Source organism: Arachis hypogaea, chromosome 16 (assembly GCF_003086295.3).
Source record: "Arachis hypogaea cultivar Tifrunner chromosome 16, arahy.Tifrunner.gnm2.J5K5, whole genome shotgun sequence".
Classification (NCBI taxonomy): domain Eukaryota; kingdom Viridiplantae; phylum Streptophyta; class Magnoliopsida; order Fabales; family Fabaceae; genus Arachis; species Arachis hypogaea.
In genome coordinates, this window is record NC_092051.1 from 68,642,519 (window position 1) to 68,670,257 (window position 27,739).

General features: G+C 42.1%; 17 non-coding genes and 13 pseudogenes across 17 annotated transcripts; all 30 read left to right on the top strand.

The window, feature by feature from the left end:
• The first annotated feature begins 114 nt into the window (after positions 1-114).
• LOC112762226 (5S ribosomal RNA) lies at positions 115-233 on the top strand. The gene has a single exon (XR_003182572.1). It is a non-coding gene; the product is annotated as a 5S ribosomal RNA (ribosomal RNA).
• A 181-nt stretch (positions 234-414) lies between these two features.
• LOC112759693 (5S ribosomal RNA) lies at positions 415-550 on the top strand (annotated as a pseudogene).
• A 191-nt stretch (positions 551-741) lies between these two features.
• On the top strand, positions 742-856 carry LOC112759633 (5S ribosomal RNA; annotated as a pseudogene).
• Positions 857-1,036: 180 nt separating this feature from the next.
• On the top strand, positions 1,037-1,172 carry LOC112759461 (5S ribosomal RNA; annotated as a pseudogene).
• A 190-nt stretch (positions 1,173-1,362) lies between these two features.
• Positions 1,363-1,481, top strand: LOC112759295 (5S ribosomal RNA). Its single transcript, XR_003180068.1, has one exon. It is a non-coding gene; the product is annotated as a 5S ribosomal RNA (ribosomal RNA).
• A 178-nt stretch (positions 1,482-1,659) lies between these two features.
• On the top strand, positions 1,660-1,778 carry LOC112759297 (5S ribosomal RNA). The gene has a single exon (XR_003180070.1). It is a non-coding gene; the product is annotated as a 5S ribosomal RNA (ribosomal RNA).
• A 179-nt stretch (positions 1,779-1,957) lies between these two features.
• Positions 1,958-2,093, top strand: LOC112759423 (5S ribosomal RNA; annotated as a pseudogene).
• A 188-nt stretch (positions 2,094-2,281) lies between these two features.
• On the top strand, positions 2,282-2,400 carry LOC112759470 (5S ribosomal RNA). The gene has a single exon (XR_003180213.1). It is a non-coding gene; the product is annotated as a 5S ribosomal RNA (ribosomal RNA).
• Positions 2,401-2,849: 449 nt separating this feature from the next.
• Positions 2,850-2,968, top strand: LOC112760644 (5S ribosomal RNA). Its single transcript, XR_003181075.1, has one exon. It is a non-coding gene; the product is annotated as a 5S ribosomal RNA (ribosomal RNA).
• A 181-nt stretch (positions 2,969-3,149) lies between these two features.
• On the top strand, positions 3,150-3,285 carry LOC112759555 (5S ribosomal RNA; annotated as a pseudogene).
• Positions 3,286-3,476: 191 nt separating this feature from the next.
• Positions 3,477-3,591, top strand: LOC112759635 (5S ribosomal RNA; annotated as a pseudogene).
• A 180-nt stretch (positions 3,592-3,771) lies between these two features.
• LOC112759267 (5S ribosomal RNA) lies at positions 3,772-3,907 on the top strand (annotated as a pseudogene).
• A 5,512-nt stretch (positions 3,908-9,419) lies between these two features.
• Positions 9,420-9,538, top strand: LOC112761864 (5S ribosomal RNA). Its single transcript, XR_003182236.1, has one exon. It is a non-coding gene; the product is annotated as a 5S ribosomal RNA (ribosomal RNA).
• A 180-nt stretch (positions 9,539-9,718) lies between these two features.
• On the top strand, positions 9,719-9,849 carry LOC112759829 (5S ribosomal RNA; annotated as a pseudogene).
• A 178-nt stretch (positions 9,850-10,027) lies between these two features.
• LOC112762179 (5S ribosomal RNA) lies at positions 10,028-10,146 on the top strand. The gene has a single exon (XR_003182528.1). It is a non-coding gene; the product is annotated as a 5S ribosomal RNA (ribosomal RNA).
• Positions 10,147-10,327: 181 nt separating this feature from the next.
• Positions 10,328-10,463, top strand: LOC112759308 (5S ribosomal RNA; annotated as a pseudogene).
• A 13,141-nt stretch (positions 10,464-23,604) lies between these two features.
• On the top strand, positions 23,605-23,723 carry LOC112762129 (5S ribosomal RNA). Its single transcript, XR_003182481.1, has one exon. It is a non-coding gene; the product is annotated as a 5S ribosomal RNA (ribosomal RNA).
• Positions 23,724-23,903: 180 nt separating this feature from the next.
• LOC112761475 (5S ribosomal RNA) lies at positions 23,904-24,022 on the top strand. The gene has a single exon (XR_003181870.1). It is a non-coding gene; the product is annotated as a 5S ribosomal RNA (ribosomal RNA).
• A 179-nt stretch (positions 24,023-24,201) lies between these two features.
• On the top strand, positions 24,202-24,320 carry LOC112761392 (5S ribosomal RNA). Its single transcript, XR_003181788.1, has one exon. It is a non-coding gene; the product is annotated as a 5S ribosomal RNA (ribosomal RNA).
• A 181-nt stretch (positions 24,321-24,501) lies between these two features.
• Positions 24,502-24,637, top strand: LOC112759716 (5S ribosomal RNA; annotated as a pseudogene).
• Positions 24,638-24,828: 191 nt separating this feature from the next.
• On the top strand, positions 24,829-24,947 carry LOC112759302 (5S ribosomal RNA). The gene has a single exon (XR_003180075.1). It is a non-coding gene; the product is annotated as a 5S ribosomal RNA (ribosomal RNA).
• A 180-nt stretch (positions 24,948-25,127) lies between these two features.
• LOC112759370 (5S ribosomal RNA) lies at positions 25,128-25,246 on the top strand. Its single transcript, XR_003180135.1, has one exon. It is a non-coding gene; the product is annotated as a 5S ribosomal RNA (ribosomal RNA).
• A 181-nt stretch (positions 25,247-25,427) lies between these two features.
• Positions 25,428-25,546, top strand: LOC112759245 (5S ribosomal RNA). Its single transcript, XR_003180024.1, has one exon. It is a non-coding gene; the product is annotated as a 5S ribosomal RNA (ribosomal RNA).
• A 181-nt stretch (positions 25,547-25,727) lies between these two features.
• LOC112759306 (5S ribosomal RNA) lies at positions 25,728-25,863 on the top strand (annotated as a pseudogene).
• Positions 25,864-26,054: 191 nt separating this feature from the next.
• Positions 26,055-26,173, top strand: LOC112762281 (5S ribosomal RNA). Its single transcript, XR_003182623.1, has one exon. It is a non-coding gene; the product is annotated as a 5S ribosomal RNA (ribosomal RNA).
• A 179-nt stretch (positions 26,174-26,352) lies between these two features.
• On the top strand, positions 26,353-26,471 carry LOC112762275 (5S ribosomal RNA). The gene has a single exon (XR_003182617.1). It is a non-coding gene; the product is annotated as a 5S ribosomal RNA (ribosomal RNA).
• A 181-nt stretch (positions 26,472-26,652) lies between these two features.
• LOC112759247 (5S ribosomal RNA) lies at positions 26,653-26,771 on the top strand. The gene has a single exon (XR_003180026.1). It is a non-coding gene; the product is annotated as a 5S ribosomal RNA (ribosomal RNA).
• A 181-nt stretch (positions 26,772-26,952) lies between these two features.
• Positions 26,953-27,088, top strand: LOC112759424 (5S ribosomal RNA; annotated as a pseudogene).
• A 192-nt stretch (positions 27,089-27,280) lies between these two features.
• On the top strand, positions 27,281-27,399 carry LOC112759319 (5S ribosomal RNA). The gene has a single exon (XR_003180090.1). It is a non-coding gene; the product is annotated as a 5S ribosomal RNA (ribosomal RNA).
• Positions 27,400-27,578: 179 nt separating this feature from the next.
• Positions 27,579-27,714, top strand: LOC112759625 (5S ribosomal RNA; annotated as a pseudogene).
• The last annotated feature ends 25 nt before the right edge of the window (positions 27,715-27,739 follow it).

Below are 27,739 nucleotides of genomic sequence, written 5' to 3' on the forward strand. Positions count from 1 at the left end.
GAGCCTCAATGACCTGATTTTCGGCAAGCTCGCACGGACCCCACAGGGATTCGCAGCTAGACTTACCCTACGTCGCGAGACATGCTTATGATAATTGTGTGCGCATACTTTAACAAGTGCGATCATACCAGCACTAATGCACCGGTTCCCATCCTAACTCCGCAGTTAAGCGTGCTTGGGCGAGAGTAGTACTAGGATGGGTGACCTCCTGGGAAGTCCTCGTGTTGCACCACTTTTTTTTTTACGTCGTGCTTACCCTCGTTCTTTAAACGACGGTAACTTTAATAGTTTTGCTAAAGCGAACCTCAATGACCTGATTTTCAGCAATCTCACACGGGCCCCGCAGGGCTTCGCAGCTCGACTTACCCTACGTCGCGAGACATGCTTATGATAGTTGTGTGCGCATACTTTAATAGGTGCGATCATACCAGCACTAATGCATCGGATCCCATCAGAACTCCGCAGTTAAGCGTGCTTGGGCGAGAGTAGTACTAGGACGAGAGTAGTACTAGGATGGGTGACCTCCTGGGAAGTCGTCATGTTACACCTCTTTTTTTTTGGTTTTTTTTTACGTCGTGCTTACCCTCGTTCTTTAAACGACACTATCTTGAATAGTTTACCTAAAGCGATCCTCAATGACCTGATTTTCGGCAAGCTCGCACGGGCCCCGTTGGGCTTCGCAGCTCGACTTACCCTACGTTGCGAGACATGCTTATGATAATTGTGTGCGCATACTTTAACAGGTGCGATCATACCAGCACTAATGCACCGGATCCCATCAGAACTCTACAGTTAAGCGTGCTTGGGCAAGAGTAGTACTAGGATGACCTCCTGGGAAGTCCTCATGTTGCACCCTTTTTTTTTTACGTCGTGCTTACCCTCGTTCTTTAAACGACGCTAACTTGAATAGTTTCGCTAAAGCGAACCTCAATGACCTGATTTTTGGCAAGCTCACACGGGCCCCGCAGGGCTTCGCAGCTCGACTTATCCTACGTCGCGAGACATGCTTATGATAATTGTGTGCGCATACTTTAATAGGTGCGATCATACCAGTACTAATGCACCGGATCCCATCAGAACTCCGTAGTTAAGCGTGTTTGGCCGAGAGTAGTACTAGGACGAGGGTAGTACTAGGATGGGTGACCTCTTTGGCAGTCCTCATGTTGCACCTCTTTTTTTTTGTTTTTTTTTAAGTCGTGCTTACCCTCGTTCTTTAAACGATGCTATCTTGAATAGTTTAGCTAAAGCGAGCCTCTATGACCTGATTTTCGGCAAGCTTGCACGAGCCCCACAGGGATTCGTACCTCGACTTACCCTACGTCGCGAGACATGCTTATGATAATTGTGTGCGCATACTTTAACAGGTACGATCATACTAGCACTAATGGACCGGATCCCATCAGAATTCCGCAGTTAAGCGTGCTTGGGCGGGAGTAGTACTAGGATGGGTGACCTCCTGGGAAGTCCTCGTGTAGCACCTTTTTTTTTACGTCGTGCTTACCCTTATTCTTTAAACGATGCTATATTGAATAGCTTAGCTAAAGCGAGCCTCAATGACCTGATTTTTGGCAAGCTCGCACGAGCCCCGCAGCGATTCGCAGCTCGAGTTACCCTACGTCGCGAGACATGCTTATGATAATTGTGTGCGCATACTTTAACAGGTGCCATCATACCAGCACTAATGCACCGGATCCCATCAGAACTCCGCATTTAAGCGTGCTTGGGCGAGAGTAGTTCTTGGATGGTTGACCTCCCGGGAATTGCTCGTGTTGCACCTCTTTTTTTTACGTCGTGCTTACCCTCGTTCTTTAAACGACACTAACTTGAATAGATTCGCTAAAGCAAACCTCAATGACCTAATTTTCGGCAAGCTCACACGGGCCCCGCAGGGCTTCGCAGCTCGACTTACCCTACGTCGCGCGACATGCTTATGATAATTGTGTGCGCATACTTTAATAGGTGCGATCATACCAGCACTAATGCACCGGATCCCATCAGAACTCCGCAGTTAAGCGTGTTTGGGCGAGAGTAGTACTAGGACGAGAGTAGTACTAGGATGGGTGACCTCTTTGGAAGTCCTCATGTTGCACCTCTTTTTTTTTGTTTTTTTTACGTCATGCTTACCCTCATTCTTTAAACGACGCTATCTTGAATAGTTTAGCTAAAGCGAGCCTCAATGACCTGATTTTCGGCAAGCTTGCACGAGCCCCGCAGGGATTCGCAGCCGACTTACCCTACGTCGCGAGACATGCTTATGATAATTGTGTGCGCATACTTTAACAGGTACGATCATACCAGCACTAATAGACCGGATCCCATCAGAATTCCGCAGTTAAGCGTGCTTGGGAGAGAGTAGTACTAGGATGGGTGACCTCTTGGGAAGTCCTCGTGTAGCACCTTTTTTTTTTTACGTCGTGCTTACCCTTGTTCTTTAAACGACGCTATATTGAATAGCTTAGCTAAAGCGAGCCTCAATGACCTGATTTTCGGCAAGTTCGCACGGGCAACGCAGGGATTCGGAGCTCAACTTACCCTACGTCGCGAGACATGCTTATGATTATTGTGTGCGCATACTTTAACAGGTGCGATCATACCAGCACTAATGCACCGGATCCTATCAGAATTCCGCAGTTAAGCGGCTCCTGGGAAGTCCTCGTGTTGCACCTCTTTTTTTTTTTTCGTCGTGCTTACCTTTGTTTTTTAAACAACGCTATATTAAATAGTTTAGCTAAAGCGAGCCTCAATGACCTGATTTTCGGCAAGCTCGCACGGACCCCACAGGGATTCGCAGCTAGACTTACCCTACGTCGTGAGACATGCTTATGCTAATTGTGTGCGCATACTTTAACAAGTGCGATCATACCAGCACTAATGCACCGGTTCCCATCCGAACTCCGCAGTTAAGCGTGCTTGGGCGAGAGTAGTACTAGGATGGGTGACCTCCTGGGAAGTCCTCGTGTTGCACCACTTTTTTTTTTACGTCGTGCTTACCCTCGTTCTTTAAACGACGGTAACTTTAATAGTTTTGCTAAAGCGAACCTCAATGACCTGATTTTCAGCAATCTCACACGGGCCCCGCAGGGCTTCGCAGCTCGACTTACCCTACGTCGCGAGACATGCTTATGATAATTGTGTGCGCATACTTTAATAGGTGCGATCATACCAGCACTAATGCATCGGATCCCATCAGAACTCCGCAGTTAAGCGTGCTTGGGCGAGAGTAGTACTAGGACGAGAGTAGTACTAGGATGGGTGACCTCCTGGGAAGTCCTCATGTTACACCTCTTTTTTTTTTGTTTTTTTTTACGTCGTGCTTACCCTCGTTCTTTAAACGACACTATCTTGAATAGTTTACCTAAAGCGATCCTCAATGACCTGATTTTCGGCAAGCTCGCACGGTCCCCGTAGGCATTCGCAGCTCGACTTACCCTACGTTGCGAGACATGCTTATGATAATTGTGTGCGCATACTTTAACAGGTGCGATCATACCAGCACTAATGCACCGGATCCCATCAGAACTCTACAGTTAAGCGTGCTTGGGCAAGAGTAGTACTAGGATGACCTCCTGGGAAGTCCTCATGTTGCACCCTTTTTTTTTTACGTCGTGCTTACCCTCGTTCTTTAATCGATGCTAACTTGAATAGTTTTGCTAAAGCGAACCTCAATGACCTGATTTTTGGCAAGCTCACACGGGCCCCGCAGGGCTCCACAGCTCGACTTACCCTACGTCGCGAGACATGCTTATGATAATTGTGTGCGCATACTTTAATAGGTGCGATCATACCAGCACTAATGCACCGGATCCCATCAGAACTCCGCAGTTAAGCGTGCTTGGGCGAGAGTAGTACTAGGACGAGTGTAGTACTAGGATGGGTGACCTCTTGGGAAGTCCTCGTGTTGCACCACTTTTTTTTTTATGTCGTGCTTACCCTTGTTCTGTAAACGACGTTTTATTGAATAGCTTAGCTAAAGCGAGCCTCAATGACCTGATTTTCGGCAAGTTCGCACGGGCCCCGCAGGGATTCACAGCTCGACTTACCCTACGTCGCGAGACATGCTTATGATAATTGTGTGCGCATACTTTAACAGGAGCGATCATACCAGCACTAATGCACCGGATCCTATCAGAATTCCGCAGTTGTAGCACCTCTTTTTTTTTTATTTTTTTTACGTCGTGCTTGATGACAAGCCATCTTAGCCTAGTTTCACTAGCCTTTTTCTTTTGTTTTCAACTGATTTTATGCACTTTCTTAAGCCATAAGCAAGCCAATTGGGTAGATTTCCATGTTTCCTTTAATTCAATCTTCATTTGGACTATTTGTGATTGTGCAGATCATGGAGAAGAACCCAACAAACTCCAGTAAGCATGGGAGTAATACCCCCACCTTAGATGACGAGCAACCACTCATCACCATGAACGATATTGCTCAGTGGTTTGAAGCTTTCCCAAAAGGAAACATCATCGGACGGGAAGAACTAATGATTGAACTCCTAGCCAAGCTGAAGCCACCTCAGAGAACTGTTAAACCAGAGGCAGGAGTGCAACCATTCGCACAAGAAAAGGAAATTGAAGGTATTCGTGCAGTCATGGCCCAAAGCGAGCAGATACATCAACAGCTTAAGCAACAATTGGAGCTGATTAACAGAAAAATAGATGAACTGCAACATGCTGTGGCAAATGCACAGAACTCACCTCAAAATCCCCATTGTTGGAATCAACCTGAAAAAGGTTCTGGAGTAATTAACTATGAGCAACCAAGTCATGAGCGATCATACTCTCCAGACAGCTCCTCAAGCATGTTCCAACGTAGGACTCAGAATGATGTGTACAACCCACCCTGGAGAACTCAATCTAACTGGAGAGGGGTTGAAAACCAAAATCAAAAACCAAGGGACTTCAACTGCAACAACCCCTACTTCAAAAACCAACATAAAAACCACCCCCACAACAACAATCATCACACACCATCCCAATACACACACTTCCAACCCCGTCCTATCTCACCACTCGCCCAAAATGACTCTCATCAACCATCACAGTTGACACAACCACAACCAATTCCAAACTCTCAAAGACTCTATGTTCTAGAAATGATGATGTAAAGATTCATGAAAGTTCAAGAAATGATAACAATAGAGCAGGAAGAAATAAGGAAAAATCAAGAGATGATAAGCAGGAACCAAGAGGTCTCACTCAGAAGAGTTGAAAGGCAAATGAAACAACTGGTTCAAAACCTTGCTGAATTGGGCGAGAGAGAGGCAAATATATCCCTAAGGGCCACTGAAGATGACCCAAAGAACAGTGAAAAAGCTGCTGGGTTGAAAGGGAAAGCAGTTATGGAAAAAAGTGAGAAGGCTACGGGAAAAGAAAAAATCATCAAGGAAAGGCCCACGGTGAGAGGGGGAAACCAAAGGCAACAAAAGCCTCAACTTCCATGATCAGAGGATGAAGGATGTCAAGCTAATGACAATAAAAGAGCGCTTGTTGGGAGGCAACCCAACCTGAGGTAGTTTTCTTTCCATAGTTATTTTAATAAAAAGGTTAATTAACTTCATCTATATTGCAAGAAGCTAAGTTTGGTGTTACACACCAAAACAATATAAAGGAGAATGAAGGATTCTAAGTTTGGTATTCCACCAAAATTCCATCATAAAACACATTCTCACTTTCTGCATAATGCTAGCTTCAAGCATCTAGACGAACTAGTTAACTATTCTGCTGTTTCCTAGTCTTTAGTTCTATTGCTTTTGAAAAAAAAAAGAAAAAGAGTTCCACATATGGTTAATCTGATGCATAAGAACCATTGGCAAGATACTAAGTTTGGTGTTCCCACACCAAAGTAAGTTCAAAGGCCCACAATTAAATCATGCATGCTAACCATTGTTTCTAAGTGCTTGGGGAACAAGCAACTTTCAATAACACTGCAGAACACCATACAAACTTTTGGAAGACTTAGCATCATCAATCAAAGAGGTGAAAGAGGAATGTGAAGACCAGCAATGATGATGAGAAAGAGGACAACAAGTAAACTCCAAAAGGTTGTATTGTTTATTAGCAGATATTGCTGTGATTGAAAGTGATAATATACCCCTATCTGTCCTTCTGTCTAGTATAGTTTTTCTGTAATTCAATAAGCAAGATTGCTTGATCATTTACAACACTATACTCCCCAAAACTTGTTTGCACTCAATTTTTCAAAAATGCATCACATGAAAGTTCTTTGGAAAGAAGGATTGAGGAATTAAACAATTTTGAGGCAAGCAAAAGATTAGGAGAAGTGGTGGTTCTAGTTGTATGATTATGTATTGATGTTGCATGCTTATGAAAACTTGCATGGGAGCTCATAGGCAGGACATGAAGTTCAAAGAAGTATTGTGGAGATTATCAAAAATTTTTTGATCCGAGAAGCAGCAAACAAAACAAAAGAAAATAAAGAAAATACAAAAACAAAAAGAACATGGCCCAAGGCTTTGAGCATCAATTACTAGGCAGAAAAGAAGAAAGAAACAAGAACTCAAAGAGTTATTATCCTAGTAAATGCTTGTGGTCGAAGTGTGTCAAAGAGAGAGGCTTGAGCAAGTAAATACTAAGGGGTGCTTTAACACCTAATACCTTAAAACCAACTGGTTTAGGAGTATTGATTGAAAGCTTATCTAAAGAGCCGCTTTGAGACATGACACTTAGAGTCAAGGCCAAAACACAGAAATCATAAGCTGCTTCAAGGTGATTACCTATAGAGAGATCTCCATGATATCATTTGGATGAAAATCCTAGGACCTAAGACCCCCAAGATGTAGGGACTAGTAAGCACTGAAGCCCTTGCATGAGCATATAATTTAGAGTTCACCCCACTGTCACTTGATCACTTCACTCACAGGATAGTACATGTAATTTTTCAAATCCATTCTGATTGAAAGAACCTTTGAGCATAATTCTTTTCTTGCTTGGGGACAAGCAAGCTTTAAGTTTGGTGTTGTGAAGACAAGCCATCTTAGCCTAGTTTCACTAGCCTTTTTCTTTTGTTTTCAATTGATTTTATGTACTTTCTTAAGCCATAAGCAAGCCAATTGGGTAGATTTCCATGTTTCCTTTAATTCAATCAACCATGTATGAATTCATGCACTTTCATGAGATTTTATGCTATAATTATCATATATTATGAAAGAAACACAATCTCATGATTTGAGGCATAGCTTTGATTGTTTTGATTGATTGATGATAGGTGGAAAGAGTTTTGAAGAAGGTTGAAAGAAGAAGGAATGGCTAGGAGCAAGAGAGAACAAAAAGTTTGAGCCAAAGTTTGCCTCAAACTTTTTCTCAAACTTTTAGAAGAGTTGAAAACATGCCAGAGGAAAAAAGTTTGAGCCAAAGTTTGCCTCAAACTTTAGCTCAAACTTTTGGAAGAATTGAAAACACTCTAGAGGAAAAAAGCTTGAGCAAAAGTTTGCCTCAAACTTTAGCTCAAACTTTTGGGAGAAAAGCTTAAGCCAACGTTTGCCTCAAACTTTTTGGCAAACGTTGGCATCACAAAACCAACACCCTGGAGGAAAAAAGCATGCGCCAACGTTTGCCTCAAACTTTTTGGCAAATGTTGGCGCCACACTTGCACACCCTGGAGGAGAAAAGTTTGTGCCAACGTTTGCCTCAAGCTTTTTGGCAAACGTTGGTGCCACACATGCACAAGGGGGCCAACGTTTGAGCAAAAGTTTGACCTCAAACTTTAGACCAAATGTTGGTAGCAGCAAGTGAAGCCATCTGGTATAAAAAGTTTGAGTAAAAGTTTGCCTCAAACTTTTACTCAAACTTTCATGATTTCAACCCGGTTCACAATGGATCTTTCTCCAACTCCAAGAGCAATCAACCAAGGCCTTTATCAACCCAATTCCATCAAGAGCAAAGGCCCAATTCAAGGCTTGAAGACCATTTGAAGAAAGTGTATAAATAGCTTAGGATTTAAGTTTTTCGGGGAGCTTTTCCTTTGAGTTTTTGCTGAGTAGTTTTTTTTGAGAGCTTTTGGATTTTGAACTGTTCTGAGTTTCTGAGTTTGGGGAAGGAGAATTGAATTCTCTTCCTCTTAGTTTTCTTGTTTTCAATTTCAATTACACTTGTCTTGAGTCTTGGGTGTTGAGAATTGGGGAAATTCTGTCTCAATCTCACCTTGAGATCTCTTTCTGTTTCTTTTACTGCATCATTGGAGAATTGAGATTTACATTCAAGCTTTCTTCTGTTTTGATCTTTAATTTCTTGCAATTGAATTCCACATTTGGATCTAGGAAGGCATTGAGATCTAGACTCGGTTATCTAGTCTCTTGGGTCCTGAGATCTGGAGTTTGCATTTTAAATTCTCTGTTTAAAGCTTTTCAAGTTCATTTACATTTCCGTTTGAGATCCGGTTCAATTCAAGTCACTTTCTACTTGTCTGATTAATGCAATTTACTTTTCCTTGTTTAATTTCTGCAAATCCACTTCCCAATTCCCTTTATAATTCAAGCCATTTACATTTCTTGCACTTTAAGATTCTACAATTTACATTTCTTGCAATCTAAGTTTCTGCAATTTACATTACTTGTTCTTTAAGATTCAGCTTATTTACTTTCTTTGCTCTTTAATTTTCTGCAATCTACCCTTCTCCCTTTACATCTCATGCAATTTAGCTTCTGTCGAATACAAACCACTCAAATCAACTCTTGATTCGCTTGACTAAATCAACCACTAAACTAAAATTGCTCAATCCTTCAATCCCTGTGGGATCGACCTCACTCCCGTGAGTTTTATTACTTGATACGACCCGGTACACTTGCCGGTTAGATTTGTGTGTTTGCCGATTAGATTTGTGTGTTTGGAATTCGTTTTTCATTTTCCGAAAATACACATCAAGTTTTTGGCGCCGTTGCCGGGGATTGAAATAGATTGACAATGATTACGTGAAGTGGAGATCTAGATCAAGCACTTTTTCTTTTCTGTTTCTCTAATTTTTGACTGACACACTAACTGTTTGAATTTTTGCTTGAATTAACTGAAACCTCACTTTAGCAATAAAGTGAAGTTTTCTTGGTTCCTCTGGCTTCCTATGATTCTAATATTTCAGCTTGTTGAATGTACGAGAGAAGCAATTCTCTCTTACTAATCTTTCAAACCTATCAACTGTTTGATACATTGTGTCAGCTAAACCTTTTAACCACATTTTGGACATGAATGTATTCAATCTTCATTTGGACTATTTGTGATTGTGCAGATCATGGAGAAGAACCCAACAAACTCCAGTAAGCATGGGAGTAATACCCCCACCTTAGATGACGAGCAACCACTCAATGACCTGATTTTCGGCAAGCTCGCACAGGCCCCGTAGGGATTCGCAGCTCGACTTACCCTACGTTGCGATACATGCTTATAATAATCGTGTGCGCATACTTTAACAGGTGCGATCATACCAGCACTAATGCACCGGATCCCATCAGAACTCTACAGTTAAGCGTGCTTGGGCAAGATTAGTACTAGGATGGGTGACCTCCTGGGAAGTCCTCGTGTTGCACCCTTTTTTTTTTACGTCGTGCTTACCATCGGTCTTTAAACGACGCTATCTTGAATAGTTTCGCTAAAGCGAACCTCAATGATCTAATTTTTGGCAAGCTCACATGGGCCCCGCAGGGCTTCGCAGCTCGACTTACCCTACGTCGCGAGACATGCTTATGATAATTATGTGCGCATACTTTAATAGGTGATACCAGCACTAATGCACCGGATCCCATCAGAACTCCACAGTTAAGCGTGCTTGGGCGAGAGTAGTACTAGCACGAGAGTAGTACTAGGATGGGTGACCTCCTAGGAAGTCCTCGTGTTGCACCATTTTTTTTACGTCGTGCTTACCCTCGTTCTTTAAAAGACGCTAACTTGAATACTTTCGCTAAAGCGAGCCTCAATGACCTGATTTTTGGCAAGCACGCACGGGCCCCGCAGGAATTCGGAACTCGACTTAACCAACGTCGCGAGACATGCTTATGATAATTGTGTGCGCATACTTTAATAGGTGTGATCATACCAGCACTAATGCACCAGATCCCATCAGAATTCCGAAGTTAATCGTGCTTGGGCGAGAGTAATACTAGGATGGGTGACCTCCTGGGAAGTCCTCGTGTTGCACCACTTTTTTTTTTACGTCGTGCTTACCCTCGTTCTTTAAACGACGCTAACTTTAATAGTTTTGCTAAAGCGAACCTCAATGACCTGATTTTCGGCAAGCTCACACGGGCCCCGCAGGGCTTCGCAGCTCGACTTACCCTACATCGCGAGACATGCTTATGATAATTGTGTGCACATACTTTAATAGGTGCGATCATACCAGCACTAATGCACCGGATCCCATTAGAACTCCGCAGTTAAGCGTGCTTGGGCGAGAGTAGTACTAGGACGAGAGTAGTACTAGGATGGGTGACCTCCTGGGAAGTCCTCATGTTGCACCTCTTTTTTTTACGTCGTGCTTACTGATGAGTATTTTGGTGAAAAATAAATTTCTCCCAAAACGCACAAATCTAACCGGCAAGTGTACCGGGTCGTATCAAGTAATAAAAACTCACGGGAGTGAGGTCGATCCCACAGGGATTGAAGGATTGAGCAATTTTAGCTTAGTGGTTAAATTAGTCAAGCGAATCAAGATTTGGTTGAGTGTTTTGTGATTTGCAGAAATTAAATTGCATGGAAGTAAAGAGAACAGGGAATTAAAGTGCTGAATCTTAAAGAACAAGAAATTAAATAGCAGAAACTTAGAATGCAAGAAATGTAAATAGCGGAATCTTAAAGTGCAAGAAATGTAAACAGCTGGAATTGTAAAGGGAATTGGGGATTGGATTTGCAGAATTTAAACAAGGAAAAGTAAATTGCATCAAGCAGAGAAGTAGAAGAAGGTTTGGGTTAGATTGGATCTTGAAGCAGAAAAGTAAATGAACATGAAAACAGTAAACAGAAAATGTAAAATTGGGAAATTAGATCTCAGGACCCAGAGACTAGAAAACCAAGTCTAGATCTCAATGCCTTCCTAAATCCAACAAGAAATTGAAATTGAAATTCAAAGAGAGTGGATGAAGAGCAATTAACAGAAATTGAAATTCAATCAAGCAGTAAACAAAGCAGTCAGATCCAAGGGTGAGATTGAAACAGAATTTCTTCAATTCTCCAACCCAAAAATCCAAGACAATTGTAATTGAAATTGAAAGCAATAAAACTGAGAGGAAGAGAAGTGTATTCTCCTTCCCCAAGACAAAGAAATTAAAGATCACTCAATATCAAAAGCTCTCCGAAAACTATTATGAAAATTCCAAAAGAAAAGCTCTCTGAAGAACTTGAATTCTATCCTATTTATACACTTTCTTCCAATGATCTTCAAGCCTTGAGTTGGGCCTTTGCTCTTGGTGGAATTGGGTTGAAAGAGGCCTTGGTTGATTGCTCTTGGAGTTTGGAGAGGAACCAAAACGAACCAATTGAACCGGGTTTGAGTTTTGCAAAAGTTGGACCAAAAGTTTGAGCAAAAGTTAGGGGGCTAACTTTTGCCCAAACTTTTCATATCAGCAGCTATATCCATCTGATACCAATGTTGGTGCCAAAGTTAGGGGTCTAACTTTGGCCCTAACGTTGGCCTTACCTTGTGCACTTGTGGCGCCAACGTTAGCCACCAAGTTAGGGGGCTAACGTTGGCGCAAACTTTTGCTCCTCCCCTTGTGATTTTCATGTGCCAACGTTAGCCTCCAAGTTAGGGGGCTAACGTTGGTGCAAACTTTTGGTGCCCAGGGAGGTTTTCTTCATGCCAACGTTAGCCTCAAAGTTAGGGGGCTAACGTTGGCGCAAACTTTTGGTGCCCAGGGAGGATTTTCATGTGCCAACGTTAGCCTCAAAGTTAGGGGCTAACGTTGGCGCAAACTTTTGGTACCCAGGGAGTGATTTTCAAGTTCCAACGTTAGCCCAAAAGTTAGGGGCTAACGTTGGGGCTAACTTTTCACCCAAAAGTTTGTGCAAAAGTTTGAGGCTAACTTTAGGTCCAGCTTTTTGCTTCCTGGTTCAATTTCACTTATTCCATTGTCTTCTCTTTACTCCTAGCTATTCCTTCTTGCTTCAACCTTTCTCCAAGCTTTCTTCACCTATCATTAATCAACCAAACACATCAAAGCTATGCTTGAAATCATGAGATATTCATTCTTTCATAATATGTAACAATTATAGTATAAAACCTCATGAAATAGCATGAATTCATACATGGTTGATTAAATCAAAGGAAACATGAAAATCTACCTAATTGGCTTGCTTGTAGCTCAAGAAAGTGCATAATTTTAATGAAAACAAAAGAAAAAGACTAGTTAAAATAGGCTAAGATGACTTGTCATCACAACACCAAACTTAAAGCTTGCTTGTCCCCAAGCAAGAAAAGATTTATTGAGAAGAAAGAATGAAATGGAAGAGGATGTTCATGCTAGCAGAGTATTATTGATACTTCAGGGGGTTTTGTGTGGATATGTAAATACTCACTTCTTACTGACTCCTAGGCCTAGAAAGTCTCCTTCAAGCTTCAAGTAACATACTGCTATGACCTCTCATTATTCCTTTATCCTTGGCTATTACTTTGTTTATAAGCTTTATTTGAGTGTCATGTGTAGCAAGTTCATTTTCTTTTCTTTATACTTGACACATTATTCACCATAGACACTTGGCTCACATTCCTTCTTAAAACATTGATGCCCAGCACCTCTTTGGGTTACTAAATGCCTTGTAGTTAGGTTGCTCTTGATAGTGGACTTTCAGCTGATGATCCCGGATTAGTTAACCCAAGTCACCGAGTGTTGATGCACTCCTAAGAGCTTACTAATCCAAGCAGATCCTAGTACAAAGACATCACAGGCATATATTTTAAAGTTCAAGCTATTGGTGTCCAGCTTTGTTTCTTTTTGTTTCCTTTTGTTTTGCCACTTTTTTGCTATCTCTTTTCTTTCCTTCTTTTTGTTTTTCTTTCTAACCAAGGAATTTTTTATTTAATTGAGATTCATAGACAGTAGGCCACTCTTTTCTTAGAAAGAGATATCCTAGCTCTTTATTCACTAAAAGTGAGCTATTATACAACCACACACATACCACCACTTACTTTTATTCTACTTCTATCTAACAGAGATCATCTTGCTTCACATTCAAACTTTTCTTTTATTGAACTTAAAGATGCAGGGGACAACACATGCTTCTTGTCAAGTGAAAGTAAACACACAAGCACACACATAAACTAGCCTACTTATTTTAAAAGAAACAAACATAATGCAAAGACTTTTAATTAAAAAGAACTACTTAAAGATGCAAAGACACTTAGAACAGATAGAATGCATATTTTTTTTCTTTGTAGTGATGAACAAGGAGCAAGTCCACCTTTCATTTGTCATGCCTTTTCTTTCTCCTTTCATACACTTGGCTGCTAGTGTTCCCACCATCCGTGTTTGGTGCCTGTTGACCTTGCCAAAAGCCAGCCTTATTCATAGCCTCCTCCACTCTATCTTCAAGTCTCATAGCATTGCTTACCTCTACCTCACTTCTCTTTTGGAAGAATTCATCAAAAGTTGGGAAAGCCGGATCCATGTTGTGCAAATGTTCTCCAATATAGTTCAGTTTGATTTGGCTATTGATGTTGTAATCGGCTTGTACTTCATACCTTGCATCTTGGAGTGTTGTGAACTCTTTGAGAGCCCTCAAATTTTCAGCTTGCATCTGTTCCAACTTTCCAAAAGATTCATGAGATTGAAAAGCATGTTCTTCTTGCATCACAAGGAATCTTGACTCGAATTCACTTTGTTTGTTCATTATTCTTAACTCCCTTTCTTCTTGTGCTTGTTGGTTTTTCATGTACAGAGAATGGTATTCCTCTTGCCTTTCTTGGATTCTCGTGTACTGTTGTGACAATCTTCCTATTGCTTCTTGCATTTGAGTCATATCCATATTGCCATGTGGGAAAAAGTGTGGCTGTTCCTCCTCCTCTTGTGGCTCTTCTTCTATGTGGCTCATCTTCTTCCATTGGTTCTTCTCTTTCCCTTCTTCCATGTGGTCTTCGGCCTTGATGTGCTTCAAGGGGCATCATCATTCGTTCAATGGTTATGGGCATGCCTTGGCTTAACCACATTGGATTCTCCTCTTCCATTGGAACTTTAGCCTTTGCACACAACCTCCAAATGGTACTCGGATAGTATAACCAAGATCCGGCCGAATTCTTCTCAGCCAGCTTTTGAATGTCTTTTGCAAGGATGTCATGAACTCTTATCTCTCCTCCCACAATGATGCAATGCAGCATCACGACTCTCTCCCTGTTAACTTCTGAGGTGTTCACTGTGCCCAGAATTGATCTTTTCATCAACTCATACCATCCTTTTGCTTCCGGGGTGAGGTTACATCTCTTCAGGTACTTATATCTGTTCTTGTCATCTCCTTCCCACTCTGAGTTCTCCATACAAATGTCTCTCGCAATCTCATCATAATCCTGATTCTCATTCAATCTTTGTTGGTATCCCGGTTCACTAAAGCGGACTGACTTTAGTTTCAAGACTTTCTTGATTGCATCCGGGCTAAAGTCTACTTCCACCCCCCGCACATAGCTCTTGTACGTTGGGGGCTCACGCATGTCAAGCCTTGGGACATTTGCATAGAACTCTCTTATGATATTGGCATTGATTCGGATGGCTGGTGATGCAAGTTCCTCCCACCTCCTCTTCCGAATTTTGTCCTTCATTTCTTGACATCCATCATCCGGCAACAAGAATGGAATTTCAGGATAGATTCTTTTCTCGTTCATCCATTGAATTTGCATTTGATGAAACCAAGACTTGAATCTTCGTTGGTCATATTCATGTGTGTCTTCCTCCACCATGGGATCTTTCCCTTTTCTTCGTTTGGTTCTTGAGGAGGAGGCCATGATCACTTGGTTGGTTGAGTCTTGTGAGGTTAGAAGGAGTATGAAGAATGTTGGAGAGTTTGATGTATGTTTGGAGCAAAAAGAAATTGAGACCGAACTTGCTATGACAAGAAATGATGAAGAGAAGTTTAAATGGTTGGAGTTTAAAGTAAGAGAAATGTTGCACAGAGCTTGTTATGTTGAGGAGTGATGAAGGGAGTGAAGTTTCCAAGGTTGGAGTGATTCGGTCATGTGCATGGTTTGAAGGTGGTATGCTTTTAAATGAGCAATGAAGGGCTGGGATGCAATTAGACTTATGGAGATTGATGCCAAGGCATCTTAGGCTAGTTTCACTAGCATTTTTCTGTTAGTTTTAGTGGTTTTATGCATTTTCTTGAGCTTAAAGTAACCAAGAATGGTTAAATGAATAACAAAGCAATGAACCATCCAAACAGTATGATTTTGATGCAAATTCCATGAGTTTTTAGTTATATTACTTGAATGCTATGAATGGAAGATTTCTCATGAAATTTTGCAAGACTTTGATGCAATTGTTTGGATGATTTCAGGGAAGAAGAGGCTAGGCAAGGAAGCAACAAAACCAATAAAGGAAGCTTGAATATCACATGTGGAGTTTAAGTTCCAGTTTAAGCTTAAACTGGAGCTTAAACGCCAGAATCATGAAGGCTAAGAAATGCTGGAACTGAAGTTTAACCTCCAGTTTAACCTTAAACTGGAGGTTAAACGCCAGAATGAAAGTCTCACCAAAGAAGCATTTCCACGTTTAACCTCCAGTTTAACCTTAAACTGGAGGTTAAACGCCAGAAGTGGGAAATTCACCATGGGAGCAATTCCACGTTTAAGCTCCAGTTTAACCTCAAACTGGAGCTTAAACGTGTTCGACACAAACTCTCACCAAAGAAGCATTTTCACGTTTAACCTCCAGTTTAACCTTAAACTGGAGGTTAAACGCCAGAAGGAAGAAAGGCACCAGGAGCATTCCACGTTTAAGCTCCAGTTTAACCTTAAACTGGAGCTTAAACGTGTTCGACCAAGTTTTCTCCTCCAGGGTTGCTCTTTCCCCTCTTCCACGTTTAAGCTCCAGTTTAACCTTAAACTGGAGCTTAAACGTGTTCGACCTCCAGGGCTGCCTTTCCTATCTCCACGTTTAAGCTTCAGTTTAACCTTAAACTGAAGCTTAAACGTGTTCGACTAAGTGACCCTCCAGGGCTGCCTTCTTCCATTTCCACGTTTAAGCTTCAGTTTAACCTAAAACTGAAGCTTAAACGTGCTTCCACAAAAGGCATCACTGGAAGTGTCTGGCGTTTAAGCTGCAGTTTAAGCTTAAACTGCAACTTAAACGCCACTCTTGGAAAAGGTTTCTGGGCCAAAAATATTGCGGTTTAAGTTAGTATTTGAGCACAAACATTAACTTAAACTTACTCTGGTATGAAACCCAATTGAATATCATGGTTTATGGGATTGGGCCTGAAGGATTGATGAGTCTGAAATTTTAATTTGTTGAGTCATGTGTCATTATTTGATTATCACTAAGTTGGCTCAATGAATGTTACAGAATTTGGATCAGCAGCCTCATCAAGATTATGGATCATAAACCCAAGGCAAAAGGAAAGCAGGGAGAGGCCTCAAAGCCCAAGAAACACAACAGAAGCTCAATATAGAAAGTGTATAAATAGGATAGAATTTAAGTTAGGAAGGGATTTTATCTTCATTTTGGCTAGTTTTCATATCTTTGTAATTGAATTCAGAGCTATGATTCACTAAACCCCCTTTCATTGGGTTAGGGAGCTCTATTGTAATTCAATGAATCAATAATAGTTTATCTTCTTCTTCAATCTTTTCTCTTGAATGTTGTTAGAAAGCTTCTCGATCTAATTCCATTGGGTAGTTGTCTTGGGAAAGAAACTACCCATAATTGGAATCCTTCGGAACCTTGGGAAAGGAATGGAGGATTCATGCTAGAGAAGCTTTCTCACAGTGAATTGGATTGGGGTTTGGATGGATATTGTGACATGTAATCCTACCAAATTGTGGTTCATGAAACTGTGTGGTATAATCAGTGATCGAGCATCATCTCTTCTTATGAACATTTAAACCAAGGGATTGGGAATTTGTTTGTTTTTAGAGAGAATTGGTGAGCCAAGGGATTGGGATCCAATCATATAAGATTGCCAAGCAAAATTAAATGAACGCATTGGTTGAGGAAGAGATAAACATGTTTTGATTCGGAGATCTCAATATCTCCTATAACCCAATGAATTCCCCATTTCTGATTTCCACTTTCTCTTTACATTCTGCAATTAAATTCATGCAATCACTCCCATTCCCTTTTAATTTCAGCAATTTAGCTTCTGCTCTTTACTTCATGCAATTTAAGATTCTGCCATTTCAATTTCTTGTCATTTACGTTTCCCGCCAATTTTACATTCCGCAATTCTCATCTAAATTTTGATTCCGCTCAACTAGAACACACTTCTAATCCGAATTGCTCACTCAACCAATCCTTGTGGGATTCGACCTCACTCTGTGCACTTGCCGGAAGGAATTTTGCCGATCGTGCAATTTCCTAAATCGTGGCATAACAAGTTTATGCGCATCAGAGATCAAAGGTATGCATGTAAGGATGAATGAAGACAAAGTTTGCTCCTTCCCTTGCCTTTGCCGTGATCATTCTCAAGGAGTGGCAGATTTCTTTTTCGAGGCATGTGATGGGATTTTGTCCACATGCTATGCTTTCCTTTGTCTTGTCTTTTTCTTTGAAGATTCTTTGACTTCCTAGTCACCACAACAAGACAACATACATTAGTTTTATCCAACCGTAGCAAGAGTGTTCTTTTTATTAATACTATGTGAACCATCAATTCTTATATCATTTGAACCGTGACACTCTCCTTTGAGGACACCAAACTTAATGTTTGGTCATATATAAAGAAAATGAGTATCTTCCTCCAATTAGTGAGATTCAAATGTTAAATGTTCATAAGAATTGTTTTCATCATACTTTCTTTTTCTCCCTTTTTTTTTTATGAAGGATCAATTGTATCTCTAAATCGGTGCATCAAGGTTTGATGAACACCAAACTTGTTTCTTGTCAAAGGGTACATCACAATTAATGCCTTCATTACCGGAAAAGAATTTTTCCATTTATAAGATTTTGGAAAACAACAATTGTATGATTATTGATGCATGAGTTTCTACTTTTCATGAAGCTATGTGGACACCAAACTTAGTGTTTGGCCATATGCTTTGTCAAGATACTCCAAACATGCAAAATGGAATTATTTGTAACATTGGTTTAGTGTGCTTGAAGGCACACCAAACTTAGCATATGTTTCAAAATAGTGCATGCAGTCAATGGACATGTTCATGAAAAGAGAAAAGAATTCATGCTCAATTGATCATAACTTATTGAATTTAAAATGACATGAATCTTAAAGCATGGGTTGGCTCCCATGGAGCGCTCTTTTATTGTCATTAGCTTGACATTGAGGCTTTCTTTTATGGTGGTTGGTGCTTGTAGGGCCTCAATTTGTCTCCTCTGACCGTGATCCTCTTCTTTGTTCTCTGGTGTTCAATTTCAGCATGCTCTAATGAGAGTATGTTGCTGACAGTGTAGTAATCCTCGGTTTGTTGAGTTGCCCCCAGCTGTTGATATATCAGTTGCACTTTGTCACCTTTGGAAAGCCCCTCTGTTGGAATCTTTCTATTCTTCCAACCCCTTTTTACTTTGTTTCTGCGTTTCATCTTTCCTTTTGTTGATCTTTCTTTTCTGGCCGTAGGCTTTCCTTGGGGGCCTCTCTTTTCAGTGGCTAATACTCTAATATCCTCTTGGGTTTCTTCATCAGTCTGCACAATCCTTAGCATTGGGATGTTGCTGTGACCTTCCTGGTCATTTTTCATATAGTCTTTCTTCTCCTTGCTAAATTGTGCCTCTGGTAATACTTTCAGAGTGACACTCTGGTCATGCATCCTGAGAGTTAATTCCCCTTCCTCTACGTCTATGATAGCTCTAGCAGTGGCCAAGAATGGCCTTCCCAGTATAACAGAGTCACCATCATCATCGTTTGATTCTAGAACCACAAAATCAGCAGGGTATATAAAACTGTCCACCTTGACCAAAAGATTTTCAATTACACTCCTGGGGTATACCATTGACTTGTCTACCAGCTCCAGAGACATTTGTACTGGTTTGACCTCCTCTATATGCAGCTTTTTCACCAAGGAGGATGGTGTTAAGTTAATACTTGCTCCGAGATCGCACATTGCTTTAGTGATGGTCAATTCCCCAATGGTGCAAGGCAACAGGAAGCTCCCTGGGTCCTCAAGCTTGGGAGGAAGCCCCTTTTGAATCAAGGCCCTGCATTCCTCAGTAATCATTATGGTTTCTTTCTCATCCCAGCTTCTTTTCTTGTTGACAAGCTCCTTCAAGAATTTGGCATACAGAGGCATTTGCTCAAGTGCTTCAGCCAAGGGGATATTGATTTCCAGCTTCTTAAAAATCTCAAGGAATTTGTGAAAATGCTGGTCTTTAACCTCTTTGTTAAACCTCTGGGGATATGGCAGTGGAGGTGTGATGCTCTTTCCTATTTGCTGCTGTCCCTGGATTACTTTCTTTGAGCTATGTGGCTGGTTGTCCTTCTCTTTAAGTTTCTCAGTGCTTTTGTTTGGCATCACAACTTGCTCCTTAGCTTCATCGTCCTTTGCTTGCTTCTCATCCTCTGTTGGTTCTTTGATGCTCTCTGCTTGCTTCTGTGTAGTGTCATTGTTGCTTATCAATGTTCTCCCGCTCCTTAATTGTATTGCCTTGCATTCCTCCTTGGGATTTGGGATTGTGTCACTGGGCAGTGAGTTTGAAGATCTCTCAACAGATACTTGCTTGGAGAGTTGCCCAATCTGCCTCTCTAGGCTCTTTAATGATGCTTCATGGTTTTTGTTTGTTATTTCCTGGTGTTTCATCATTTTTTCTATCAAGGTCTCTAAGTTGGTGAGTCTTTGAGGTTCAGGTGGTGCTTGTGATGGGTTGTGAGATGTGGGTGGTGGATGATAGGCATTTTGGTTGGTGGGTCGGTTATTGGATTGGTATTGGTTGAGATTAGGGTAGTTGTTTGAGGTTTTCTGTATGTGTTTTGGTTAGTCTGCTGATGGTTGTAGTTTTGGTTGTTTCTTGGGTTGTTTTGGTTTGAATTCCTCTGCCATGGGTGTTGGTTTTGGTTGTGAGTGTCTCCCCATCTGAGGTTGGGGTGATTTTTCCATGAGGGGTTGTAGGTATCACCATAGAATTCATTTGGGCTTGAATGCATGTACTGGACTTGTTCCTGCTGTTGCTCCTCTTGGATTTCTTCATTTTGCCCCCATGTGGCTGATGGTTGGTTGGTGTTAACTGCTGCAACTTGGAGGCCATCAATCCTCTTGGTCATTTGCTCAAATTATTGTTGAATTTGCTGCTGCATTAATTTGTTTTGAGCCAGGATTGAATCCACTTTGCTGCATTAATTTCTTCATTAATTTGTTGGCGGCCTCTTTGATGAGCAAAGAAATATTGGTTGTTGGCCACCATATCAATGAGTTCTTGAGCCTCTTCTGCAGTTTTCATGAGTTGCAAGGAACCTCCAGCTGAATGATCCAAAGCTTCCTGGGATTTCAGTGTTAAGCCTTCATAGAAGTTCTGCAGCTTCTCCCACTCATTAAACATGGCAGGAGGACATTTCCTGATTAGAGCCTTATACCTCTCCCATGCCTCATAGATGGGTTCAGCCTCCATTTGTGTAAATGTTTATACCTCAGCCTTCAACCTTATAATCCTCTGAGGTGGGTAAAACTTGGCAAGAAACTTGGTTACCAAATCATCCCAGTTATTGATGCTGTCCCTTGGAAAAGATTCCAACCATTGAGTGGCCTTGTCCCTGAGAGAAAATGGGAATAGCATCAGTTTGTAACTGTCAGGAGGCACTCCATTAGTTTTGACAGTGTTGCATATCCTCAAGAAAGTGGATAAATGTTGGTGTGGGTCCTCAAGTGGTCCTCCACCAAAAGAGCAATTGTTCTGAACCAGAGTGATGAGTTGTGGCTTGAGTTCAAAATTATTAGCATTGACATTTGGAGCCAAGATGCTGCTCCCACAATGTCTAGGATTTGCAAAGGTATAGGAAGCCAAAACTCTCCTCTGGAGTGGGTTGTCATTATTGTTGTCTGCTCCACCTGGTGGATTGGTTGAATGTTCCTCCATCTCTTGGAATTCTTCGTCTGATTCCTCTTCTCCAACAATATTTTTCCCTCTTTCAGCTCTTCTTAACCTCCTGAGAGTTCTTTCGTCTTGTTCATGAAAATTGGGTATGGTTCTTCTTGTACCTGACATACAAGCAGAGCATGAGAAATGCACAAAACCAGTGACACTTCAATCTACTTCTAGATTGAAGTGTTAGTTAGTTTAAGCGAAAAATCAAACAGTTAGTGGGTTAATCAAAATTAAAGAGAAAGTGCTTGATCTAGATCACCACCTCACTTAATCATTGTCAATCTAATCAATCCCCGGCAACGGCACCAAAAACTTGATGAGTATTTTGGTGAAAAATAAATTTCTCCCAAAACGCACAAATCTAACCGGCAAGTGTACCGGGTCGTATCAAGTAATAAAAACTCACAGGAGTGAGGTCGATCCCACAGGGATTGAAGGATTGAGCAATTTTAGCTTAGTGGTTAAATTAGTGAAGCGAATCAAGATTTGGTTGAGTGTTTTGTGATTTGCAGAAATTAAATTGCATGGAAGTAAAGAGAACAGGGAATTAAAGTGCTGAATCTTAAAGAACAAGAAATTAAATAGCAGAAACTTAGAAAGCAAGAAATGTAAATAGCAGAATCTTAAAGTGCAAGAAATGTAAACAGCTGGAATTGTAAAGGGAATTGGGGATTGGATTTGCAGAATTTAAACAAGGAAAAGTAAATTGCATCAAGCAGAGAAGTAGAAGAAGGTTTGGGTTAGATTGGATCTTGAAGCAGAAAAGTAAATGAACATGAAAACAGTAAACAGAAAATGTAAAATTGGGAAATTAGATCTCAGGACCCAGAGACTAGAAAACCAAGTCTAGATCTCAATGCCTTCCTAGATCCAACAAGAAATTGAAATTGAAATTCAAAGAGAGTGGATGAAGAGCAATTAACAGAAATTGAAATTCAATCAAGCAGTAAACAAAGCAGTCAGATCCAAGGTTGAGATTGAAACAGAATTTCTTCAATTCTCCAACCCAAAAATCCAAGACAATTGTAATTGAAATTGAAAGCAATAAAACTGAGAGGAAGAGAAGTGTATTCTCCTTCCCCAAGACAAAGAAATTAAAGATCACTCAATATCAAAAGCTCTCTGAAAACTATTATGAAAATTCCAAAAGAAAAGCTCTCCGAAGAACTTGAATTCTATCCTATTTATACACTTTCTTCCAATGATCTTCAAGCCTTGAGTTGGGCCTTTGCTCTTGGTGGAATTGGGTTGAAAGAGGCATTGGTTGATTGCTCTTGGAGTTTGGAGAGGAACCAAAACGAACCAATTGAACCGGGTTTGAGTTTTGCAAAAGTTGGACCAAAAGTTTGAGCAAAAGTTAGGGGGCTAACTTTTGCCCAAACTTTTCATATCAGCAGCTATATCCATCTGATACCAACGTTGGTGCCAAAGTTAGGGGTCTAACTTTGGCCCTAACGTTGGCCTTACCTTGTGCACTTGTGGCGCCAACGTTAGCCACCAAGTTAGGGGGCTAACGTTGGCGCAAACTTTTGCTCCTCCCCTTGTGATTTTCATGTGCCAACGTTAGCCACCAAGTTAGGGGGCTAACGTTGGCGCAAAATTTTGCTCCTCCCCTTGTGATTTTCATGTGCCAACGTTAGCCTCCAAGTTAGGGGGCTAACGTTGGTGCAAACTTTTGGTGCCCAGGGAGGTTTTCTTCATGCCAACGTTAGCCTCAAAGTTAGGGGGCTAACGTTGGCGCAAACTTTTGGTGCCCAGGGAGGATTTTCATGTGCCAACGTTAGCCTCAAAGTTAGGGGCTAACGTTGGCGCAAACTTTTGGTACCCAGGGAGTGATTTTCAAGTTCCAACGTTAGCCCAAAAGTTAGGGCCTAACGTTGGGGCTAACTTTTCACCCAAAAGTTTGTGCAAAAGTTTGAGGCTAACTTTAGGTCCAGCTTTTTGCTTCCTGGTTCAATTTCACTTATTCCATTGTCTTCTCTTTACTCCTAGCTATTCCTTCTTGCTTCAACATTTCTCCAAGCTTTCTTCACCTATCATTAATCAACCAAACACATCAAAGCTATGCTTGAAATCATGAGATATTCATTCTTTCATAATATGTAACAATTATAGTATAAAACCTCATGAAATAGCATGAATTCATACATGGTTGATTAAATCAAAGGAAACATGAAAATCTACCTAATTGGCTTGCTTGTAGCTCAAGAAAGTGCATAATTTTAATGAAAACAAAAGAAAAAGACTAGTTAAAATAGGCTAAGATGACTTGTCATCACTTACCCTCCTTCTTTAAACAACGCTATCTTGAATAGTTTACCTAAAGCGATCCTCAATGACCTGATTTTCGGCAAGCTCGCACGGGCCCCGTAGGGATTCGCAGCTCGACTTACCCTACGTTGCGAGACATGCTTATGATAATTGTGTGCGCATACTTTAACAGGTGCGATCATTCCAGCACTAATGCACCGGATCCCATCAGAACTCTACAGTTAAGCGTGCTTGGGCAAGAGTAGTACTAGGATGGGTGACCTCCTGGGAAGTCCTCGTGTTGCACCCTTTTTTTTTTACGTCGTGCTTACCCTCGTTCTTTAAACGACGCTAACTTGAATAGTTTCGCTAAAGCGAACCTCAATGACCTGATTTTCGGCAAGCTCACACGGGCCCCACAGGGCTTCGCAGCTCGACTTACCCTATGTCGCGAGACATGCTTATGATAATTGTGTGCGCATACTTTAATAGGTGCGATCATATCAGCACTAATGCACCAGATCCCATCAGAACTCTGCAGTTCAGCGTGCTTGGGCGAGAGTAGTACTAGGATGGGTGACCTCCTGGGAAGTCCTCGTGTTGCACCACTTTCTTTTATGTTGTGCTTACCCTTGTTCTTTAAACGACGTTATATTGAATAGCTTAGCTAAAGCGAGCCTCAATGACCTGATTTTCGACAAGCTCGCACGGGCCCTGCAGGGATTCGCAGCTCGACTTACCCTACGTCGCGACACATGCTTATGATAATTGTGTGCGCATACTTTAACAGGTGCGATCATACCAGCACTAATGCACCGGATCCCATCAGAACTCCACAGTTAAGCGTGCTTGGGCGAGAATAGTACTAGGATGGGTGACCTCCTGGGAAGTCCTCGTGTTGCTTCACTTTTTTTTTTACGTCATGCTTACCCTCGTTCTTTAAACGACGCTAACTTTAATAGTTTCACTAAAGCGAACCTCAGTGACTTGATTTTCGACAAGCTCACACGGGCCCCGCAGTGCTTCGCAGCTCGACTTACCCTACGTCGCGAGACATGCTTATGATAATTGTGTACGCATACTTTAATAGGTGCGATCATACCAGCACAAATGCACCGGATTCCATTAGAACTCCGCAGTTAGGCATGCTTGGGCGAGAGTAGTACTAGGACGAGAGCAGTACTAGGATGGGTGACCTCCTGGGAAGTCCTCATGTTGCACCTCTTTTTTTTGGTTTATTTTTTACGTCGTGCTTACCCTCTTTTTTTAAACGACGCTATCTTGAATAGTTTAGCTAAAGCGAGCCTCAATGACCTGCTTTTCGGCAAGCTCGCACGGGCCCCGTAGGGATTCGCAGCTCGACTTACCCTACGTTGCGAGACATGCTTATAATAATCGTGTGCGCATACTTTAACAGGTGCGATAATACCAGCACTAATGCACCGGATCCCATCAGAACTCTACAGTTAAGCGCGCTTGGGCAAGATTAGTACTAGGATGGGTGATCTCCTGGGAAGTCCTCGTGTTGCACCCTTTTTTTTTTACGTCGTGCTTACCCTCGTTCTTTAAACGACGCTAACTTGAATAGTTTCGCTAAAGCGAACCTCAATGACCTGATTTTCGGCAAGCACGCACAGGCCCCGCAGGGATTCGCAACTCGACTTACCCAACGTCGCGAGACATGCTTATGATAATTGTGTGCGCATACTTTAACAGGTACGATCATACCAGCACTAATGCACCAGATCCCATCAGAATTCCAAAGTTAATCGTGCTTGGGCGAGAGTAGTACTAGGATGGGTGACCTCTTGGGAATTTCTCGTGTAGCACCACTTTTTTTTTTACGTCGTGCTTACCCTCGTTCTTTAAACGACGCTAACTTGAATACTTTCGCTAAAGCGAGCCTCAATGACCTGATTTTCGGCAAGCTCGCACGGGCCCCGCAGGGATTCGCAGCTCGTCTTACCCAACGTCGCGAGACATGCTTATGGTAATTGTGTGCGCATACTTTAACAGGTGCGATCATACCAACACTAATGCACCAGATCCCATCAGAATTCCGCAGTTAATCGTGCTTGGGCGAGAGTAGTACTAGGACGGGTGACCTCCTGGGAAGTCCTCGTGTTGCACCACTTTTTTTTTTACGTCGTGCTTACCCTCGTTCTTTAAACGATGCTAACTTGAATAGTTTCGCTAAAGCGAACCTCAATGACCTGATTTTCGGCAAGCTTTCACGGGCCCCGCAGTGCTTCGCAGCTCGACTTACCCTACGTCGCGAGACATGCTTATGATAATTGTGTGCGCATACTTTAATAGGTGCGATCATACCAGCACTAATGCACCGGATCCCATCAGAACTCCGCAGTTAAGCGTGCTTGGGCGAGAGTAGTACTAGGACGAGAGTAGTACTAAGATGGGTGACCTCCTGGGAAGTCCTCATGTTGCACCTCTTTTTTTTTGTTTTTTTTTTACGTCGTGCTTACCCTCTTTCTTTAAGCGACGCTATCTTGAATAGTTTAGCTAAAGCGAGCCTCAATGACCTGATTTTCGGCAAGCTCGCACGGGCCCCGTAGGGATTTGCAGCACGACTTACCCTACGTTGCGAGACATGCTTATTATAATCGTGTGGGCATACTTTAACTGGTGCGATCATACCAGCACTAATGCACCGGATCCCATCAGAACTCTACAGTTAAGCGTGCTTGGGCAATATTAGTACTAGGATGGGTGACCTCCTGGGAAGTCCTCGTGTTGCACCCTTTTTTTTTACGTCGCGCTTACCCTAGTTCTTTAAACGACGCTAACATGAATAGTTTCGCTAAAGCGAACCTCAATGACCTGATTTTCGGCAAGCACGCACGGGCCCCGCAGGGATTCGCAACTCGACTTACCCAACGTCGCGAGACATGCTTATGATAATTGTGTGCGCATACTTTAACAGGTGCGATCATACCAGCACTAATGCACCAGATCCCATCAGAATTCCAAAGTTAATCGTGCTTGGGCGAGAGTAGTACTAGGATGGGTGACCTCTTGGGAAGTTCTCGTGTAGCACCACTTTTTTTTTTACGTCGTGCTTACCCTCGTTCTTTAAACGACGCTAACTTGAATACTTTCGCTAAAGCGAGCCTCAATGACCTGATTTTCGGCAAGCTCGCACGGGCCCCGCAGGGATTCGCAGCTCGTCTTACCCAACGTCGCGAGACATGCTTATGGTAATTGTGTGCGCATACTTTAACAGGTGCGATCATACCAACACTAATGCACCAGATCCCATCAGAATTCCGCAGTTAATCGTGCTTGGGCGAGAGTAGTACTAGGACGGGTGACCTCCTGGGAAGTCCTCGTGTTGCACCACTTTTTTTTTTACGTCGTGCTTACCCTCGTTCTTTAAACGATGCTAACTTGAATAGTTTCGCTAAAGCGAACCTCAATGACCTGATTTTCGGCAAGCTTTCACGGGCCCCGCAGTGCTTCGCAGCTCGACTTACCCTACGTCGCGAGACATGCTTATGATAATTGTGTGCGCATACTTTAATAGGTGCGATCATACCAGCACTAATGCACCGGATCCCATCAGAACTCTGCAGTTAAGCGTGCTTGGGCGAGAGTAGTACTAGGACGAGAGTAGTACTAAGATGGGTGACCTCCTGGGAAGTCCTCATGTTGCACCTCTTTTTTTTGGTTTTTTTTTTTACGTCGTGCTTACCCTCTTTCTTTAAGCGACGCTATCTTGAATAGTTTAGCTAAAGCGAGCCTCAATGACCTGATTTTCGGCAAGCTCGCACGGGCCCCGTAGGGATTTGCAGCTCGACTTACCCTACGTTGCGAGACATGCTTATTATAATCGTGTGGGCAAACTTTAACTGGTGCGATCATACCGGCACTAATGCACCGGATCCCATCAGAACTCTACAGTTAAGCATGCTTGGGCAATATTAGTACTAGGATGGGTGACCTCCTGGGAAGTCCTCGTGTTGCACCCTTTTTTTTTACGTCGTGCTTACCCTAGTTCTTTAAACGATGCTAACATGAATAGTTTCGCTAAAGCGAACCTCAATGACCTGATTTTCGGCAAGCTCACACGGACCCCGCAGGGCTTCACAGCTCGACTTACACTACGTCGCGAGACATGCTTATGCTAATTGTGTGCGCATACTTTAATAGGTGCGATCATACCAGCACTAATGCACCGGGTCCCATCAAAACTCCGCAGTTAAGCGTGCTTGGGCGAGAGTAGTACTAGGACGAGACTAGTACTAGGATGGGTGACCTCCTGGGAAGTCCTCATGTTGCACCTCTTTTTTCTTTTGTTTTTTTTTACGT